This window comes from Trachemys scripta, chromosome 1, assembly GCF_013100865.1.
Source record: "Trachemys scripta elegans isolate TJP31775 chromosome 1, CAS_Tse_1.0, whole genome shotgun sequence".
In the NCBI taxonomy this organism is placed as follows: domain Eukaryota; kingdom Metazoa; phylum Chordata; order Testudines; family Emydidae; genus Trachemys; species Trachemys scripta.
Window position 1 is genome coordinate 294,065,260 of NC_048298.1, and position 21,307 is coordinate 294,086,566.

A 21,307-nucleotide genomic window follows, 5' to 3' on the forward strand; every position below is an offset into this window, starting at 1 on the left:
TTCTGGATAAATATCCTGTAAGACATGTTTGGTGTGGTGAGTTTGCCAGGTATGAGCTGAGAGGAGTTTGCAAAGAACAGGAGACTCTTTGCCAAGGGGTTTCAGTGTCGCAGTTTCTGTCTCTGGGCATACTCATTGCTGCCTCACTCGGCATCTGGATGCCTGTCTCCCACCTAAGCCCCAGAGCAATTCATGAACTAGGGAAAGACAGGCATTTAGCCACCTAAGTCACATGCAGGGCCCGAACTGGTAGGTGACCTCTGGCATGCCAACCAGATTGGGTGTCATTCAAAATCAGGCCAGAGGAGGAGATGGTGCTGCTGCTCACTATACAACTTTTATTCCCGTGGTTAGAGCACTCACCTGGGATGTGGGAGACACAGGTTCAATTTCTGCTTCTACCTAAGGTAGAGAAAGGGGGATCTCCCACCTCAGGAGAGTGCTCTAATCACTGAGCTATGGAATATGCTGATGTGAGGGCTCCCTCAATCCTATTGAAACTGTTCCACGGTGTATACATAATGAAAGAGCAATGGTGTGCCATCTGTCTAAACAATGCATGCCTCGCATGTCCCAGGGCTGGCTGTGCCCGTGGGGTGATTCTGTCCAGCTCCTGAATGTACATGAAGGATGCCACTTTGTATGCAAGTGTAGAATTGCATTCCTAATTAAAAGCACATTGAAAGAATGATTGGAGCAGGGGGACTGCATCCTAGATCTCCCACCTCTCAGTCATTTTCTCTCTGGCACCAGTGATTGTTTCATAATTGGTAAATACTTAAGTAGTCAAGAATGGGGGAAGGGAGAATATGAATGAATGATTCTGTAGTCAGGGTAGCCACCTGACAGGTGGGAGACCCCTGTTCAAATCTTTTTTCCTCCTCTGACAGAGAGAGGGAAATTGAACCTAGGTCTCTCAAATTCCAGGGGAATGTGTTAACCACTGATGGCTAGCTCCTTACTTAGGGTACATCTATATTTACCTCCTGGTCCTGCACTAAGCAATCGATCTTCTGGGATCGATTTATCATGTCTTGTCTAGACGCGATAAATCGATCCCGGATCGATCCCAGAAGTGCTCGCCGTCGACGCCGGTACTCCTGCTCCGCGAGAGGAGTACACGGAGTCGACCGGGGAGCCTGCCTGCCGTGTGTGGACCCGCGGTAAGTTCAAACTAAGATACTCACGTAGTTATTCACGTAGCTGAAGTTGCGTATCTTAGTTTGAAGTGGGGGGTTAGTGTGGACCAGCCCCAAGTCTCACAAGAAACCCCTTAGTGACCTAAACTGCCTGACTCCAGGCATCAGGTTCCTATTCCTGGATCGCTAAGCAGAGATAAGCATCTTCCTGCTGCCCAGACTTAGGTGCCTATCTCCAAGAGCGGATCAGGGCTTAGCACACCCACCTCTTGTCAGCATCCCCCATTGGCTGGCTTAGGTGGCTTCCTGCCTAGGATGCTGGGTTTTGTGGATCACATTTTTAGGCACCTATCTCACCTCATTCATTATATGGAGAACCTAGTCGCCTAACTCGGCTTTGTGGATTGCAGTGCTGTTCTTGTAATTTTCTAGGTGCCATGACACTCAGCATTGCAACACCTTAGTCCTTTCATGAATCCTACCCTTTGTGCCCATGCTTTGTTGAATTGTGATATGATTGTAGCTCTGTTGGTACAATTTAATCGCATGGGTGCTTATTTCTTTACTGCTGGGGTCATTTACTGTTACCAGCAAATGCAAAAGATCATCCTTATATGATCACACTCCATAGTTCAAGGAAGTAGTTTCATCCAGTTATACAGAATGCCTTACCCATTAAGCTTGCCTCTGGGTTGATTCCCCTACTTCCATAATCAGGCCATGTAATGCTATAATTGACTTTATTTATACACTGTAATATTGTAGATTGGCTTGTTAATGGAGATGAAATGACCTTGTTTACAAGATGACTCAGAGAATCAGGCAATGTGCACAGACATTACAGGCTCATACAGTAAAACAAAACAGGGTAGAAAGATTTAAATTCAGTCTGAGTGCATTTTTATTGCAGTCTGAGTATCTTTCTGTTTTTGGAAAACATTAACATTATTCCAGACCAAGTTGCTTCCTGATTTCTAACACTAACTAATGGGACCCTCTCACAGTTTTTCTACTTCAGGTTCTCGGTAGAGCATTGCTGTATATTCAGGGTGAAATCCTGGCCCTAACACACAGTCCATGAGAATTTTGCCATTGACTTCAGTGGCACCAAGATTTCACTCTCAATCTAAGGCAATGATAGAGAAACTAGTATGGGCCCTATTTCTACTGTTGCTGTAATTCAGTTATTCATGAAGTGCTTATGCTTTAGGACTACATTTCTACTGCAGTTAATTTAGTTTATTGTAATGACTTCATAGTTAATATTGATTTAGTTTTATTTTCTTACTTCAAGAAATAGCAGGAATTGGACTATATAATAAGAATTTAATGTCAGCTTCTGGAAGGTTGATTAGGACAGACTGAATACAAGATGTCAGTTAAAATAACCATCACAGTACTTTAAAAAAGGTCAGTGGGCGTACATTTCCTTTATTCTGTCATTCATTACTCTCCTATTCCTCTTTTTATGTTCTTTGATGGCAAGCCCAGAAAAGGGTTTGTAAAGTCTGCAAGTGGTGCTGCAGGAGGACTGTTTTCACTGTCAGGGAAGTGAAGTTATGCAGATCAGTAATCTAGTGTTTCTGAAGAGTGTAAAAGAGAGATTTACTGAGACAGCATAGGATAGAGCATGTGTCTGCAATTTACAGAGAAAACCTGCATTGTGTTTGTGAAATCTGAGGTTTTCAATTGCTAAAGCCCTTGTTTGGCAGCAAAATAAATATGATCTTTTATTTTCTTCATCCAGGACAGGTCTTTCTAACCTGTTGCAGCAGAAGACATCAAAAAAACTCTTAAGACTGTGTATTTATCAGACTTCAGCTTCTAATTTCTTTGAGTACAGTGCCAAGACCCACTCCTCATAACTCTCTTTTCTGTGGATTAGGAGTTAGAAGCTTAGTGGAAAAGTTCTGAATTGGGAAACATGTCTGCAAATGAGTCACCTCCTCTAATGCAATGCTACAGTGCTAAAATGTTTTTGGTAAGTAGAAATTTAATATACTGGCACAGAGAATGTTTTTTAAGTTTTAAAGAGTAACAAACAATTTAAGGTAATAAATAATATCTAAAAAACTGTAGAAAGTGGCCTTTTAATGTCGGAGAAGAACCTGAGATATGCATTTTTATATTATATTTTAGTTTAAAACTCAGTCCACATGATTCCTTTGATTTTGTACGTGCTTTCAACTGAAATCTTTCTATAACACGTTTACATGTTAAGACAACTTTCTGCCACTTTCTGCACACTTTGGTTTGGCAAGGCTTTAAAAATGTGTGGACTTCTAAATGTAGTATGTATTAATCTCAGGTGCACCATTATTAACATTAGGGTTCATGCTCTGGGTGTCCTGCTGTTGACACTTCCGAAGTAAGCCCTGTGACCATCTTCAGAGCTCACTGAGCGAACACTGATATTTTGGGAGCTCAGCGATGGACCTGGAGACTCCTCTTCTTTGTGGATCAAGAAAAAAGTGATTGCTGGGAAGAAAGAGACCTTCTCTGCATGTGGTCAGACTAGATGGTCACATTGGTCACCTCTGGCTTTATAATCTATTAATCTAGTGGTCAGGGTTGGGGCATGGGCAGGCTGGCCTAGGGGTTAGTGTCAGGCATGGGCTCAGGGTCCAGAAGCCAATTACCAGGAATGAGACTAAGTTGGAATATCAGGAGATCAGAATCGACAGTCAATATCCAGGAGGTCAGGATCAGAAGGCAGGAACAGGTAAACACCAGACTAGCAGTCCATGGCAGGATGAGACCGTTGTACAGAAAACTTCCCGTTTCTTCCTCTGGCTTAAATAGAGGCTGCAGCCCATTAAGGAGTTTTGGATCTCACCCAATCAGAGTGTAGGGGCAAGTCTTGTGGTCTAGTTGGGCTTCATGGACCTCAGTCCTAGGTGCTGTCTGTGAGCTGCTGGGTGGAGAATTGGAATGTGATGACTCCCAGGACACCTATGCACCCAGGTTTCAGACCTGCAGGGCCTGATATCACCCCCTCCCTCCAAGGAGTGCCCTCTGGGTGTTGTGGGTCTGGGCTTCTCAGGGTGGTTCTTCTTGAAGGCTTATTGTATTAGAGCAGGTGTATGAATGTATTTCCCTGGCTCCCACATATGCTCCTCAGGACCATAATCTTCCCATCAATAAGGTGTAAAAGTTTACCCTGCTGGCATTTAGAATCCAAGATCTCATGTATGACATTCTTTGAGGCCTTATACACACACTGTCAAGGGAGGTGGTTGGGTCCTGTGTGAAAATGAGTTCTTGATATAGGGTTTCAGGAGGGATATGTGGAATACCGTGTGAATCTTGAGAGATTGGGGTAGGTGTAGTTCAGTGGTGACCTGATAAGCTTGATGGATTTCATAAGGGCCAAGGTACTGGAAGTCCAACTTGCGCGAGGGGGTCTGTTGATACAGAGGTGTTCTTTTGAGAGCCACACTTTTTATACCACTGAATAGGTGGGACCTGGTTGATGATATTGGTCTGCATGTCACTTGTAGTTAGCTTTCACTTTTTTTTTCACGGTGGCCCCTTACTTCCTGAATTTGATGAATCATCTGCACTAAATCTGAAGTGATGGAGTTAGGGGAGGTCATAGGTAATTGTGGGTAGAATCAGGGGTGGAACCCATAGTTGGCAGAGAAGGGTTTTTTTTTCCTGTGGATGCGTGATCTGTGTTATTGTACACAAATTCCACGTAGGGTAGTAGTGCGGAGCAATCCTCTTGATGGTAGTTAATATAACATTGTAGGTATTGCTTTAAAATCTGATTGATCCTTTCCATCTGGCCATTAGACTGAGGATAGTAGGTGGAGGAGTAGTGAGGCTGGACCCCCAGAAAATGTAGGGCCTCACGCCAAACTCGAGCTGTAAATTGTGACCTTGGGTGTCTCTTTGGTAGAAGGTAACCTGGTGCAGGGCACACAATAGACCATTGTGTTGAAGTGGTCTACCACTGTCAAGATCATCATGAACCTGTTGGACTCAGGGAGCTCCACGATAATCTCCAATGCCATAGTGGCCCAGGGTCGGAATGGAGTGTCTAGAGGTCAAACTTATACTGCAGGGTTTGTGGCATGACATCTTGGCTCAAGCCACATCACAGGATGGTATGATGGCCCGTATTTTGGGGCTTATTTAAGGCCACCAGAAAAGACCAGGTATCAATTGCTGAGTTTCAAAGCAACCCACGTGTCCTGCCAGTTGAAGTCATGTCATAACTGTAAGGCTGCCACTCTAGCCTGACCTGGAGGAATGTAAATGCTATTATTCACAGACGTGATCCCCTCCTGAGTGTTATGTCATTCCCTGTTGATGGCAGCTAGTTCGCTGGACAGAATTTCTGAGTTAGAGGCAGAACAAATCAGTGCAACTAGGTCCTAGCAAGGAGCAGCATTCAGGAAGTTGTGGGGCTCGAGGATGTGGGCCAGTTCCCAGCTAGGTCCATGTGGTTCAGTATCAAAGCTCTTGGACAAAGCGTCAGCTTTGCTTTTCTAGTTCTGGGGCAACATATGATAGTGAAGCTGAACTATGAAAAGAATAGAGCCCACCAGAGTTGCCGTTGATTTAATGTCTTTGCCTTTAGCACATATTCCAGGTTTCTGTGGTCAGCGAACAGTTGGACTGGATGGTGAGCCCCTTCCTAATAATGTCACCACTCCTCAAAGGATGTCTTAATGGCTAGGAACTCCTTACCCAGGAGTTCTATTTGGTGGGGGTAAGCTTCCGCAAATAATAGGCACATGGGTGTAGTATTTGTTCGGGTCAGTGTTGCTGAGAGTATGGCCCCCATTTGCCACACTAGAGGCAATGGCTTTTATTAGAAAGGCTCATGTGGCAGCAGTCAGAAAACAATAATTAGGCTAATCAATTTCCAAAAAGCTAGAAAAGAAGTTTGGGGGTTAGGCCCTGGACTGGGATTCAGGAGTTCTGGATTAAATTCTTGCCTCTGCCACAGACTTTCCATATGATCCTGGGCAAATCATTTAATCTCACCGTGCCTCTGTTCTCCATCAGCATAGTGGGAATGACACTTCCTTTCTCCCACTCTTGTCTAGGTAGGCTGGTAAGTTCTTTGGACCATGTATTAGTGCAGGGCCTAGTACAATGAGGCCCTGGTCTTGGTTGTGACCTCTGGGCATCAACTTAAAAATTTAAAGCTTCTTGACATGAGAATGTATAAAACTTTCTCTGTTGGGCAATGGATTTTCATTTTTACAGGATCACCTCTCCTTTGTTGTCTGTGTCCCCACTGTCTCTTAATTTGAATATGATCCAAGGCATGAGAGCTATAGATTGGCAGACTACCACCACTGTGTAACTTGCAGGGACACTGTTAAGTAGTTACAGTCCAAAACTTGTTTTGTTAAATTTTATAGACAAAACCTTAAGTGTCAATGAAAATTCTTGATTTCATAGTAAATTAGCTTAAACATTTTAGCCATGAACTAGAAGGTTGAATTATACTAATGTGTTTAAGGAACATTCTCATCCTGAGTAAATTGGGGAATATAATAGTCATGTAATTTACAGTGTATTATAGTAGACATAATGTTTACTCCTGGGGGAATTCTGCGCCACTGAGTGTGCTCAGAATTCACTTTCCCCACATATTTCTTTGCTTCCCCACAGAAAAATGGGGAAGCGAAGAAATCAGCGGAGGACATGCGCCTCTTCCCCAGCAGCCCAGGCGTGTCTGTTCGAGTGCTCGCAATAGCTGGTGGAGATGTGCGTGGGGAGATGTCAGTTACCATTGGGGGTGGAGCTGCATGTGTAAGCGAGAGAGACTGTCCCTCTTGCTCGCTATTGTGGCGCACCCAACGTGGAGCGGTAGGGCTTCAGTGTTTGGAGGTAAGCACGAGGCAGGCTCTGTCCCCGCAAGCAAAGCAGAAAATGTAGCAGCCTGCCTGTCTAATTGGTCCTATTGTTGTTAGTTAATTGTTTCCATTCTTAGTGAATTCCCCCAGGGGCATAAAACAGGTCTAAAAGTTTTAGGGTTCCTTTACATTGCCAGAGTGGTGTAAATGACAGCAAGGGAATCCTCAGCTAGGATGATCTATGTGCTTTCCTGTATTTTTCCTGCGCCAGAGAGGCACAAAGAGGTTAGATTACAGCTCAGGATCTATTTTACTTACCCATTAGAAAAAAGACTTTGAGAGCAAATAAAATGTTTATCAATCAATCGATAAAATGTCAGGGCAGTAGAACCAAGCACTTCCAAAAGTAGCCAGCCAGGATTATAACTGGAGTGCAGGGTATTGGCTAGCAAGTATCTGTAACTTAACTTTCATGTGTTTAGGAAATGCCAAATAGTTATTGTGCCTTTTTTTCCTGTATTGTTTGTAAATAAATTACCAACATAATTGAGACTGGCGTGATTGTATTGCTTTATTTGACAACATATGCAGATGTGACATTCCCCTCTGGTGTTATCTGGATCGGTGATCTGTTAGGTCACTCCAATCCTCGACTCTGGGAGCCATCCTTACCCTGCTCTACTGTGAGAACCCCCACTCCTGGGCCTCTGGCATGTAAGCTGCTCCCAGCTACGTGAGTGAGCACTTTTGGCCAGCTGCTGCTTGGATTGTGCAACCGAATGACACTAGCCAATATCTCCAGTCCCAAGCACAACCCTAGGAACCTCCATCTTGCAGTGTCCAGTTATGCCCGCTGGATGCTGCAAGCTTATATGAGTTCAGCAATTTAACAAAGAAATTGATATGTACCAGGCTTGTTATCCCAAGAGAAGTCTCTGACATGCTTCAAACCAAATGCACTGCTTCAGGTAGAATAAACAAACAAATTTATTAATGCATTCTAAGCTGATCTTAACACTTTCAGTGCCCTTACAAACTTAGATGCTTCTCACCACAGGCTGGCTGGTTGCCCTTCAGCCAGGCTCTTCCCTTTGATCAGCACTTCAGTCGCTTGGTGGTGGTGTTTGTAGATGTACGTAGAAGAGAGAGGAAGAGCATGGCAAAGGTCTCTCCCTTTTATCATGTTCTTTCTTCCCCCTTGGTTTTACTCCCTCCCCTTAAGGGTCAGGTGAGCATTACCTCATCGTAGTCCTAAACTAACCAAAGGAAGGGGGGTGACTCACTCGAGAGTCCAACAGATCCTTTGTTACTGCCTAGGCCAATGTCTTTTGTTCTTGTGAGGCTGGGCTGGGTTTGTCCCATACATGTCCTGATGAGGTGTGAACTGCCCCTCTGTTCCCGGAGAGTTTTGCTTGGGTTTGTTTTAAGCTATGAGGAGACATTTTCAGCCTCATAACTATATACATGAAATTACAACCTATAACATAACATTACTATAACAACAATGCTCAGTGCATCATGAGCCTTCCAAAGACTTCCAACATGACAAACTTTGCATTGGATACCACACAATTGTATTATAAGGATGAACATGGGGGTGCAGGGTATTCCCCGAGATACAGATACAGCAGAATTTTGCATTATTTTTAATTTTTTGGCACAGATTTTTTTTTTTTTGGGGTGCAGAATTCCCCGAGGAGTAAATGTTATATTGATCTTACTTGTGCACTGTTCATTTTTCTTTATAGATTTATAGAATTAATTGCTGCTGTTCTTTATGCTCTGAGTTATTGTGATACAAAGGAACAACACTGAGTATGTGCAACACTTCTATTCATATCCATAAATCATGTCATTTGTAGGAGAAGCAGTAATAAGACATATCTCTGAATTTTACACATTAATGTATACTATAGCTCATTTGAAGCATATATAAAACAAAAATTATGACCTAGAGGATATATTTTTAGCTGAGTGAAGAGATTTGTTAAATTTTCTTAATCATACAGGTGGTTTATGAACACTCCAATATGCGCATATATGTTGTTAAAATATCTGCTTGTCTCAATAGAATGTTTGCTGTAACTAAGGAAAGCAAAAAGATTCACAAAAGATTCTTGAACATATTAATAAAATTGGGATGATTAACCAGAGGGCAGTAGGAAGGTGAAGAGAAGATGCAAACTGAAGAGCTAGATAAAAATTGTGTATGGTAGGGCAGTTTTCTACTTTTGTTAAATGGTTCTCTAATCTATCAGGGCTTAGAAACTTGTGATTTTTATAACAGAATAGATATTGCCCAGAGGTTACTTAGGAAAATTCTTCTTAATCTCATAAATCATATGTTAGCATTGCATATATAAACAGAATCTTCAAGACAGTGCTACTGCATGAGACTAGAGGAAGGAATCCTGGCCCCAATGAAGTCAATAGAAGTTTTGCCATTGACCTCAGTAGAGCCAGGATTTCACCCTTGATATTTAGGAGGCTGTAAAAATGGTTAAAAAGCCAGAATTGTCTAACCAAAAAGATATTGTTCATCCTCAATTTTCTCATTGAACTATAGATCTGATTAAAAAATGGGATGTAATTTTCATTTTTTGACAAAGAGGACAATGAATAAGTCCTGAAAAAGCAAGGTATCAGATAATTGAGAGAATTTGCGACCTTGGGCTACATTAGCTTGTTTTGGATAACTACAATAATTCAGGTGAAACTGCAAGTCTGATTCAACAAAGTCTGTGTACAAACTTTGCCATACACACTTTAAAATTTAGATTAGAAATTCTAGCGGTCTTCTTGGAGTAACACCCACTTGAAGCATAAACATAGTTCTGAGTCCCAGGATACAGGCAGCTGCCTTTCTTGTTCACCATGCCTATTTTTTTTCAAGCTACATCACATTTTATCCTTTATCTGTGTCTACTCTTTCAGGGGTTCTCATACCACATATTTTGGTGGCCTGAGACAATTTTTCCAGCACGTTCATGTCTTTTTTCTTATTGTTTCTTTTACTTTTTTGGTTGCTTTTTTTAAAGACTTGCTAGCTACTAAGTTTGCTGTGAAAAGTGATATTTGTGTGTTTGTTAATATCACTTTTCACAGCAGACTAACTCAGCCCTGGCAACCCCGGGGACAAATTGAGCTGTGGATGGGGAGGTGGATATGGAGGCAGCAGGAGCCAGGGGCAATGGGGCACTAGGGAAGGCAGCAGGGGCCAGAAGTGATGGGAGGGATGGTGAGCTTGGGGAACGGAGGCCAAAGCCCTGGGGCTGAAGCCTGCCACTTGCCACCCCAGGGCTGAAGCCTGATCACACTGCCTCTGGGAAGGTGCAGAACTCACTGGCTGCCTGTTCCTCCAGCTTTTGCATCCCCAGAGAGGGGCCACTGCTTTGCCACGCCCCCACCAATAACCACCCAAAAGGCTGTGGTTGCAAGAAAAGCCCCTGGTGGCCGCATTTAAGAAACTCTGCTCTGGATGCCCCAATTTGTGGATTTACAATATAGTTTTCTTATTTTTTCTGTCACCTGTTCCATAATCAATCCATGGAAACAAAAACTATCTACATGAGGGAAAGAGTGAAACTGCTATACACAACATTGCCAGATGCACAAAGTAAACAAAATGGTGAAAAATAGAGAATTTCTCTTCTGTGATTATGTTCATTTTATGGTAATCTTTGGCATTGCTTGTAAAAATAACAGGTAAAAAGAATCAGCCAAAGATGTGATCTTTAAGTTAATGTTGTTCCTATCAATGCATTCTCACTGTAGCTACGTTGCTAACAGCTACTGCACCCCTAACAAGACTAGAGATGGTGAGGCTCAAGCAAGAGAAGCTGCATTCACAGTTATTGAAATGCATACATGTGTTCTTCAGGGCAACACATTCACCTGTACTTTGCCACAGCCTTAATCTCATTGAAATGACTGCAAAGCAGTTGGGCAGTGGGGGAGCAGAGTGAGGGCAGCTGGCTTCAGGGCCGGCTCCAGGCACCAGCAAAGGAAGCAGGTGCTTGGGGCGGCCAATGGAAAGGGGCAGCACATCCAGGAATTCGGCGGCGAGTCCCTCATTCCCCCTCAGAGCAAAGGATCTGCCACCAAATTGCCGCCGAAGAATGAAGCGGCGTGGCTGAGCTGCCACCGAAGTGCCGCCGATCGCGGCTTTATCTTTTTTTTTTTCCCACACTTTGCTGCTTGGGGCGGCAAAAAAGCTGGAGCCGGCCCTGGCTGGCTTCAATGGTGTTACTGAGCATGCTCAGTACAAGCCAAGCAGAAAATCTGTGGAGGCACGTGATCCCGCATGTCTGTCCCATTCATCTCCTCTGCGTTGGGGGATGGAGGAAGGAGGAGAAGAAGCATAAGGAGCTGAAGCATTTCTACCACTGAGTATAGTAGTTTTTCTCAGCATGTTTGCAGTTTTGTTAGGCAGATGTCACTTGAATCACTCCCATCCTACCAGGATAATGAATAGGTGAACTGACTAAGGGTTTATGAGATTGGGCCCTTTTATTTTATCTCCAATTAAGAGTATTTCTAATCTGATTTAGTTGTAAATAAAGGAAAAAGAGGGAACACAATCTCTCCTGAAGCTGCTTGGCATTGGGGAGTGGGGGTGGGATTTGTACACTTTGCAGATTAATCCTCATGGTGTGTTGTCCCCATTTTATGGACCAGACCAGAAGCTCAAAATAAGTTTGCATTTGAAGAGCCCTTATGCAATCAGAAGTGTATGAATGGAACTTTTAGAGGATTAAACAGTATGTGTTAATGTAATGAGAACAGCATTAAGCAGATTTAAAAAAAGATAATAGGCATCTATGTCACCTCTCAAACAGATTACTTCATCATATTCCAGTAGAGACACTGACAGTGAGATCACACACAACACTCTGCAGTGAAATCACTCCTAATCTTCAGCACTTCAGTACAGGTGAGATGTGATGTCTCTACTGCCTCAGTATAATAAAGACCCTCAAGCCAGACAGTAATACTAGAAGACAAATGTAAGAAAATTGATGGTAACCTAATGAAGAGTATGAAAGAGTCACAATTACTTTTCTCACTATAGCTTATAATGAGGGTTGACAGAAAGGAGTGAGAGAGGTACAGGAGGGGGGAATTCATTTAGTTAATTTTCAAGCTAGCAAACATTTGCTAGAAGGAGGGAAAGATAGGCTAAATATAGACTTTACTAAGCTGGGAGAGATGCTTCCCTAGATACTTTTTAGTTTTGAGTCACGTATAGTAGTAAATTCAGTTTAAAAGAAATTCAAATTACTGTGCTTCATAAGCTAAGCTGTGCTGTTCAACCAGCCTGTTTTAGTAGAAACTGAAAATACACTGATCCTGTACTCCTCACATTTGCAAATTGCTTTTTTTTTGGGGGGGGGGGGGGACTATTTTTTGTAGCCTGCTTTTGGCAACAGCTCAGTTTTGCAACGCGTATTCAACATCCATATCCATAACGATTCCTATGCTTGTTCAGAGACAACGTGTCCCCCCCGCCCCCTTTTAATGGTTGGCTGATCAAAGCAGGAAATAAATTATAAACCTGGTTCCCTGGTGAGATCAAAGCATACAGTAATGGTATAGCTTTGTCCTGTCTTCTTTTGGAACTAATAGGCCGGGGTTCATTGTCTAACAGGGAGGGTGAGATACCTCTATTGGAGTACAGCTTGAAAGGCGGATTTCTTTTTTTGTATGGTATACCCAATTAAAATGGTTGTGAACACATTTGCAAGAACTCCAAGAATTCCTCTAAGTTACAATATAGGCAACCACATATACACACTTCTCAACTAGAGAGAGAGTAAGGAATACACCAAACAAAGGCCCCATGACTTTGTTGCGATGTCTTGATTATAAGAATTACATTCATCCAGTCAGGAAACAGAAAGGGCATCACGTGTCTTATGTGGCCAATTGCAATTAACGCAATTTGAATTTACAGTATAAAATATTAACTACTGGCAACACCCTGTACACACCCGATCCATAAGATTAAATAAGTTTTCAAAATAAATCTGAGTTAATTCAAATAATGAACAAATGAGAGGACATCACAATCTGCATGTAGACATTTTGTGAACTGAAAACAGTCTAAAATTGTTGAGTAAATTATTTGTTCTCTATTATCTACCATTACATGTACATTTTCAAGTTGATTCCAAGTATCTCCATCCAGTAATACATTGTTTTGTACTATTTTCTTCAGAATATTAGCATTGTATTGTACAGTACTGTAGAACTTGCATATTTCAGTAAAAGAACCTTTCACTATAACAGAAAAGTACTGAAATACAATAGACTGAGAAGGGCTGAAATGTAAGATCTCTAATGTACTTCGCTAAATGTAAGAATCAGATTCTCCACTCTGGTAGAACACTTATGTCAATGTGCAGCAGTGGAGCAGAAAATCAGACCCTAAGGCTTTGTCTACACTAGCATTTTGTCAGTAAAACTTTTGTCTGTTGGGTGTAAAAAAATACACCCCCTGACCCAAGTGCTGGTGTGGATATTCGTGTGTCAGCGGGAGACGCTTTCCCACCAACACAGATATTGCCGCTCATTGGGGTGCTTTAATTATGTTGGTGGGAGAATTCTCTCCTGCCAGCATAGAGTGTATGCAGAAAATATCGTAATGCCTCTGTATAAATCCATGATTGATGTCCAAATCTTGAATATTGATTGCAGAGCTGGTTGTCCTACTTCAAAAAAGATATATTGGAATTGAAAAGGTACAGAGAAGGGCACAAAAATGATTAGGGGTATGGAACAACTTCCATATGAGGAGAGATTAAAAAGACTAGGACTTTTCAGTTTGGAAAAGAGACGACTAATGGGAGATATGATAGAGGCCTATACAATCATGACTGGTGTGGTGGAAGTGAATAAGGAAGTGTTATTTACTCCTTCATATAACACAAGAACCAGGGATTACCTAATGAAATTAATAGGCAGCAGGTTTAAAACAAATAAAAGGAAGTATTTCTTCACACAATGCACAGTCAACTTGTGGAACTCAATTGCTAGGGGATATTGCGAAGGCCAAAACTATAACAGGGTTCAAAAAAGAACTAGATAAATTCATGGAGGCTAGATCCATCAATGGCTATTAGACAGGATGGGTAGGGATGCAACCCCATGCTCTGAGTGTCCCTAGCCTCTGTTTGCCAGAAGCTGGGAGTGAACAACAGGGAATGGATCACTTGATGGTTGCATGTTTGTTCATTCCCTCTGAAGCACCTGGAATTGGCCATTGTCAGAAGACAGGTACGTTGCTCTGACTCAATATAGCCATTCTTATGTTCTTAATTATTTAATACATTTTAATAATTTAATACATTATCTTGCCATTCAGAAGTCCCAATAAGGATCAGGGCCTCATTCTGCTAGACACTGTATAAAAACACACAAAGACCTGGGGCTAAGCTTGTAAATATATTTGGGCACCTGAGATGGTGTTTCCTCTCCATTCATAGCACCTCCTCCTGGTCACTTTGGGGATTAGCTCAGTCTCTCAACCCATCTTCTCTGTGTATGTGGCCTCTCCTGCTCTTGCCACTTCTGGCCCATGGCTTGGCTCTCCAGTCAGGTCACAAAGTCCCTCACCTTCTGGGGAAATCAGTCTTTTCATACCAGCTGTCACCTCCAGCATCTTGACCCACTGGCTGGTAAGGGAATCCAGGCCCACTCTCTACACTAGATTCCAGCCCAAGGACCCTATAACACACCGCCAAGGCCTATACTGCCTTTGACCTTGCTGCTGTTTTCCCTGGGCTTTTTTCCTTACCTAACTGACTCACCCTGTCTGGGTTCACCAGCTTCTCCTCTCAGGGAGTCTGTGCAACCTGCCTTCCTGCAGCCTCAAACACTCCTCCTACTTTCCAGGAATTGCCTGTTCTTCCCTAGCATCCACCCCTTGCCCTGTAGCCAAATATCTGGCTTTCTACAGACCACACCTGTTCTGGCCCAGGTGAGCCCATTCCTCTAGCTTCCTGGCTTGCAGCCTAATTAGTAGCTTGGGCCCATCTGGCCCCACCCAGTTCTTGCTGGGCCAGTATGGGGTGCACACCCCATCACAGTCCCTAAGGATGTGAATGGGTGCCTAGGCACTTTTAAAAATCCCAGTAGGCACCTATCTTCATCTTTTAGGCACCTAAATACCTTTTAAAATCTGGTCCTTCATCCCTGCTTCAAAACATTTGTTATTTAATTTTGAGTACCGGTATCTATTTTAAAGTGAAGGGTAGGGACTGTGCTTATTTTGGAAAATGTGCCACATTTTAGAAGAGAGATTGAACATCCTGTGCAGCAATTTACTATGTTCCTGTGTTTATGGACTATGTTCATTTGTTTTGATCTCACCACATGCCTCTGCTTACCAATATAACAGCTTGCTCATGAAACGCATTACTGTGTAAATGCTAATGTTCTGAAGGAGAAATGATTTAGATGGAAAACTTCACACTATTGTATGTTACTCTAAATTATTTCATTTCCTCTACAGAGGGGCCAAATTTTGTTTCTAATTTGAATTTACCCTTTCACGTTAGGTGAATGATCAGAAAAAAATAATTTTTTCCTTCCATTCTCATTCTGTATTCTGTGCAGTTGAAATATCATTAAGCAGCTAGAGAGATTTGGTAACTGCACTCATAATCGTGACCTGAAGTAAATCTAGAGCCAAACATGGCATAGCTAATTTCCTGTTCACTGAGGAGTAGATTGTGTATCCCTTACTTAAGATGGCAGTGGGGTTTCCAGTGTGAGTAAGTGCGCACGGAGGAGAATAAGGGCTGTACAATCTAGCCCCAAACTAAGTGGCAGTTTATAGTATTGTTATTCAAAAAGTTCCTTGGCTGTTGACATTGGAAAGGAGTATATAAAGTGGATATAGCCTAGTTAAACATTTGTAAGTGTTATGTATTCTTAGGCATTTAAATTACTCCCTCTTGTGCCTAATCTTATTCCATTCATTGTGACTTTCCCCTTGAGACAACACCCTGGCATATAATTAATGGACACTAAATCCTTGGGCTAGTTTTCACATCTCATTCAGAGTAATTCAATTCATAACCTACCTGCCAACTTTCTTTTCCTTTCATATTAGGGGCCAAGGTTAAATGTCCAGAGAGAATGAAATTCCCCAGTTCTACTTGGGATTCCCAAACATGCCTACATATAAGTGGACAGTAGTGTGTGTTTAACTACTATAAAATTTATCCAATGATACTACTCCAACTACTGGACAAAAACATGTCTTTCTTCTTGTAAGCAAGGACCTTTAGCTGGGAATTTTGGGAAAGGGATTAATTTTATGTGGACACGATTTTAATTCTAACCTTTTTGGATTAAACCAAAACATATTAATCATCCTGAGGATATTTTTAACACATGGAAAGGTAATCAAACATAATATGTGCCTTTTGATATGAATTTTAATGAAACGTTGTATTATGGATTCTTCACATTACTACAAACTGTGTTTTCTGCATGGTAACTTCTCTGATAGCCGGAAGAGCTGAACATCTATATAAACCATACCACTAGGAAAGGAAAACATTGGGTCAGGGGATATAACAAAAAAAAATATTTACCTACTAGATTAAGTGTAGACGACACATAACAAAGGGGGTGGGAGAGGGAAGCAGATTTGTTCTAATTGGACCTAATTCCTTCCAACCACTCATTTCCCAAAGCAAGCCTCATCTCAATGCAGTGCCACCGTCCATTGTAGTGAATATTCATTTAAAAATACTGACTAGTTAAATCAACTATCTGCATAACAATTTTGTGGCTTTATTCTGACTGAATTTTATGTTCTGTTTACAGATAGTTAAATTGGAAAAGCAGTAGATTACATGCATCTTGTCTGATAAAATGAGACTATGGCAACCTGAACTTTGGGTCTTGCATAGCTATGTGTGTATATATATATATATATATATATATATTATGAACAGACACAATGAAAACAAAGTGCAGGACAATGGATCAAGGGTGGGGGAAAAGATATAGCACAATTATGCAAAATTTTAAAAAGTTGAATGTCTTGAGAGTGCAATTTGGCTTTTTTTTTTTAATTGGGCTTGAGTAAAAGATTTTTACAAGAGGAACTGGATTTCCATTCTGTCATCTCAGACATCGAGTTGTATCCTCCCCCTCATCTACAGGCTGGCTTCACTGGCAGATATTTTAAGGACTCACTGACCTTGGCAGGATTGCGAAGCAATTTTTGAACTGCTAGAGAACAATACCATCAATTGGTTAGGCACACATGGTTTACTTCAACATCATGCATTTCTCACAGATAGAAGATTGGTGTCTAAAAGTACCCAGGACTCACACTGTAAAGAGATTTATAGACGGAAACTAACATCTTAATTTACAAATAGAAATTGGAAGTCAGTGCAGACTATGGAGCACAAATATTATATGCTCCCAGTTTGAAAATGGGGAGCCATGTCCTGTGCTGCCTAAAACTTCAAAATGGTCTTTGAATGTAGCCTGAAGTAGAATCCATCATGGTAAGCCAAGCTGGAGGTGAGAAAGGCATAGCTAAGGTGACCATGTACCCCAAAGGAAAAATGGGACACCGCATGGGGCTGGCCCGAGCATTCGCCCGAGCCCCTCCCTCCCCCTGCACAGGACTAGCATTGCTGCTCGCCTGAGCCCTGCCTGCCCCCCACTCAAGCTGTCCCCCCCGCTCATGCGGGGCTGGCATTGCTGCTCGCCCCCCCCCCACGTTCCTCCATACCCCACTTTTTAGACAAAAGTGGGCATATGTCCCATTTGTTCTTGCCAACTGATCATGCCTGTATTATACATTACATAGCAATGAGATAAGAGGACATTTTGGCTATCCAAAAGAGATCCCAGAGGGCAGACATGCACTTTCCGAACACTACCCTCTGGGTCCTAAGACATACACAAATGTGTTGTTGGAATAAGTGATCAGCCAAACCGGAGCCAGTGCCAATTTGCAGTTATATATATTTTTATGTCCCTTCTGTTGGAAAGCACTGTTGAGGTGCTAGGGGAAAAAAAAAAAGAAGACAAATGTGTACTCCACTACCCAGCAAATTCCTAGTAAAAGTTTGATGCACCCAGCCTTAAGCTTATTAGATCCACCTTCTCACCAAGACTATTCACAATTCTGACACATAAACTGAAATAAACATGAAGATAGTAATTTCTTTTGGTGATGTCATTGTATTGCTCAATAAAATGTCAAAATAAAGAGCAAGTGACGACATTTCAATGTAAAGAGGAACAAGTAATCCTTTTTGTGATTATTTTACTGAGCTGCAGGATGGAGGACATCAAACAATGTTGGAAGGGGCATTCTAAAATTTGAGAAGTTGAAGGGGGTATAACAAGACTGAGGGGAAGCTGTTCGCCTCGCTGAGATTTATTTATTATTGCGATGGTTCTAAGCTACTTACTGAACTTTGGCGGGCATAGCATATCACCGGCTAAAACTGCACACAGCATTCTCCATCTGTCTTCACATCACATCACACCAAAAGGGCTTTATAGCACTGCTTCGTATTTGGCTATATTATGAGACAATGTGTTTTCATACTAAACTGTGTCAAAATGCTTAGATACAATATCAGCAGTTTTTCAAACTAATATATCAGGTGCCTGAAATTTAAAATAATTGAGGCCAAACAACCCTTCTCTCAACATAGCCAATTCCAGTCTCCCATTCTAGTCTGTGGTACTTGAATCTGGTTGCAGTGATCTTCTGAATCATAATCAGCAGCTGTGGCTTTTACTGTCACTTTAGTTTTTTTAAAATGTCACTCTATAGTCTCAAGGTACAAGTTTACTGACTATACAGATTACTTTCATATAGTTAATTATGTCCCTAGTTGAGCTTTTTAAACTTGGGAGTTGTCCAGTTTATTAATTCTTACGTAAAGTGGTAGGGGAAATAGCTTTAAAATTATTTGCTTTATTTTAGTGTTTTATTGTTTTAATTTAGTTTGTATATGCCAGTGTTGCCAGCCTTTACTGCCTATTGACTCATTTCTCTTATACACATCTCTGTGCTTTCTCCCATGCTGCCCCTTATGTGAGGCACAGCCTCCCCCATAAAGCCATGCCCTTATCTTCCATCAGATCCCTCCTTTAGACTCATGTCTACTTTGATACCTATAGAACACTGCCAGTTGATAATTAGATAGATGGTAGACTATTGTGTGTGCACAGCTAGTCTACCTAAAAATGTGGTCATATGATTGTTACTTTGTCATGCTTATCCCCTCCATATCCCCACCCCTACCTCTTGGTTTCATCAATAACCTAGATTCTAAGCTCTAGGGCAGGCACTGTTATTTCACTACCTGTTTCTAGACACCTAGAATGATGACGATCTAGACCCTGCATGTAGTCTCTAAGCCTTACTGTAATATATTAAAAAATAAGGTAGGAATTGCAGGTTTTTTTCCTCCATTGCTTTATTTTAAACTAAAGACTATAAAAAGTTAGTTCGCTCTAAGACTCCAGGATGAGTAGTGAATCAGTCTCCCCTAAGCGCGTAACAAAATCTTTATATTTGGAAATTTCCCCTTTCCCACTTGATGATATTGAATATGTGGGATATTACTGAGACGACTCTATTTTGGATGAGGGATTAAGCTTATGTTTTTTCCAAGTTATTTTGCAGTCCTGTGAGAGGATTAAAAGAGTTCTGTCAAACCTACAGCAAAATATTTATTTGTGCAAATATGTAGGTGTGACTGAGTATAAATGGATATTAACTTACGTCACTGAGCATGAGATTTGCATTCCTAGTGTTACAATAGCTGGTAAAATAAAAGAAGAAAATTCAAAAGTAACTGAAAGTAGAAATGGCATGTATTGATTCTCATGACACAAATGCCACGCGTCAGCTCATCAGTTGTATCAGAGTCACAATCAGCAGAACTGGTAGGTTGGGGCAAAGGTGTCTTTTTGGCCCATTACAACTTAGAGCAGCATTAAGTTGTGCTTGCTTTTAATGGCTCTTTAAGGGCCATGACAGGAGGGACAATTGCTGAAGTGAAGTGTACTCCACCCATATCCCCTACGCCAGTGCCATAGGGTGTCACAGAGCCAGCTATACTGTCCTTATCCCATTTGGGGGATTTCCCCGTTCCAGGGTCTCTGCAACTGCCCATTTAGAGTAGCTTGAAGTCTCCCTTGCACTGCTGGAGTGGTGCAAAGAGGAATTAGAGGGGCTGAGAATCTGGCCTCAGACACCTAATTGCCTCTTTTATGAATTTGGGTCAATGTATCAGAAACTCAATACAGTAGAACCTCAGAGTTACAAACACCAGAGTTACAAACTGACCAGTCATCCACACACCTCATTTGGAGCCAGAAGTATGCAATTAGGCAGCAGCAGAGACAAAAAAGAAAAAGTGAATACAGTACAGTACTGTATTAAATGTAAACTACTAAAATATAAAGGGAAAGTCACATTTTTCTTCTATATAGTAAAGTTTCAAAGCTGTATTAAGTCAATGTTTAGTTGTAAACTTTTGAAAGAACAACCATAATGTTTTGTTCAGAGTTATGAACATTTCTGAGTGATGGGCATCCTCTATTCCTGAGGTGTTCAGAACTCTGAGGTTCTACTGTATAGAATGATAACATAAAATAATTATTATTAGTAGGCTATTTAGTCTACTCCAGGCTAACACTTTGATAAACATCTGCTTGAAAGAAAGCATCTAAATCTTCAAGAAACTTAGTATTCTATTTGTGAGAAAAGTTGGGTGAGGTAATATCTTTTACTAAACAAACTTCTGTTTGGTGAAAGAGACATGCTTTTGGGCTTACTCTGAAGAAGAAGAGCTCTGTATAAGCTCAAAACCTTGTCTCTTTCACGGACAGAAGTTGGTCTGATAAAAGACATTCCCTCACCCACCTTGTTTCTCTAATATTCTGGGACTAACATGGCTGCAGCTACACGGCAAATAACAATTAGTATTCTATGAGAGTCAGACTAAGTCCCACAAGAATCAGTTATTAAATTATAGTCCAACATATTTTGAGAAAATCCATGAATGGCATCCAATTAAATATCCATCAGGGGATTAGACCTTTTGGGAAATTCTGTCATTTAAAACAATAGGACTCAAACATTAGCAAATGTATTAGTTACCCAGGAGGCTTATTACATGTAATACTCTAATTTTTAATCTAGTTGTACTAGACTGCATATATTCAATCATGCTGGACACTTATGAATACAGAGGGGCAGATCTGTTACTGCTAGGCATTGTACTGACTAATGACTTACTAATTTATGATAACTTTATTTCACTGAACTCACCAACATTAGTGAATCAAACT

The 21,307-nt window shown here is 41.4% G+C and overlaps 1 long non-coding RNA gene across 2 annotated transcripts; it reads left to right on the forward strand.

The window, feature by feature from the left end:
- Positions 1-1,216: 1,216 nt before the first annotated feature.
- LOC117871021 lies at positions 1,217-5,822 on the forward strand. Of its 2 annotated transcripts, none has more exons than XR_004644125.1 (3): positions 1,217-2,549; positions 2,887-3,120; positions 3,448-5,822. It is a non-coding gene; the product is annotated as an uncharacterized LOC117871021 (long non-coding RNA). The 2 variants fall into 2 exon arrangements; XR_004644124.1 differs by having other exon boundaries at positions 3,469-5,822.
- Positions 5,823-21,307: the final 15,485 nt, after the last annotated feature.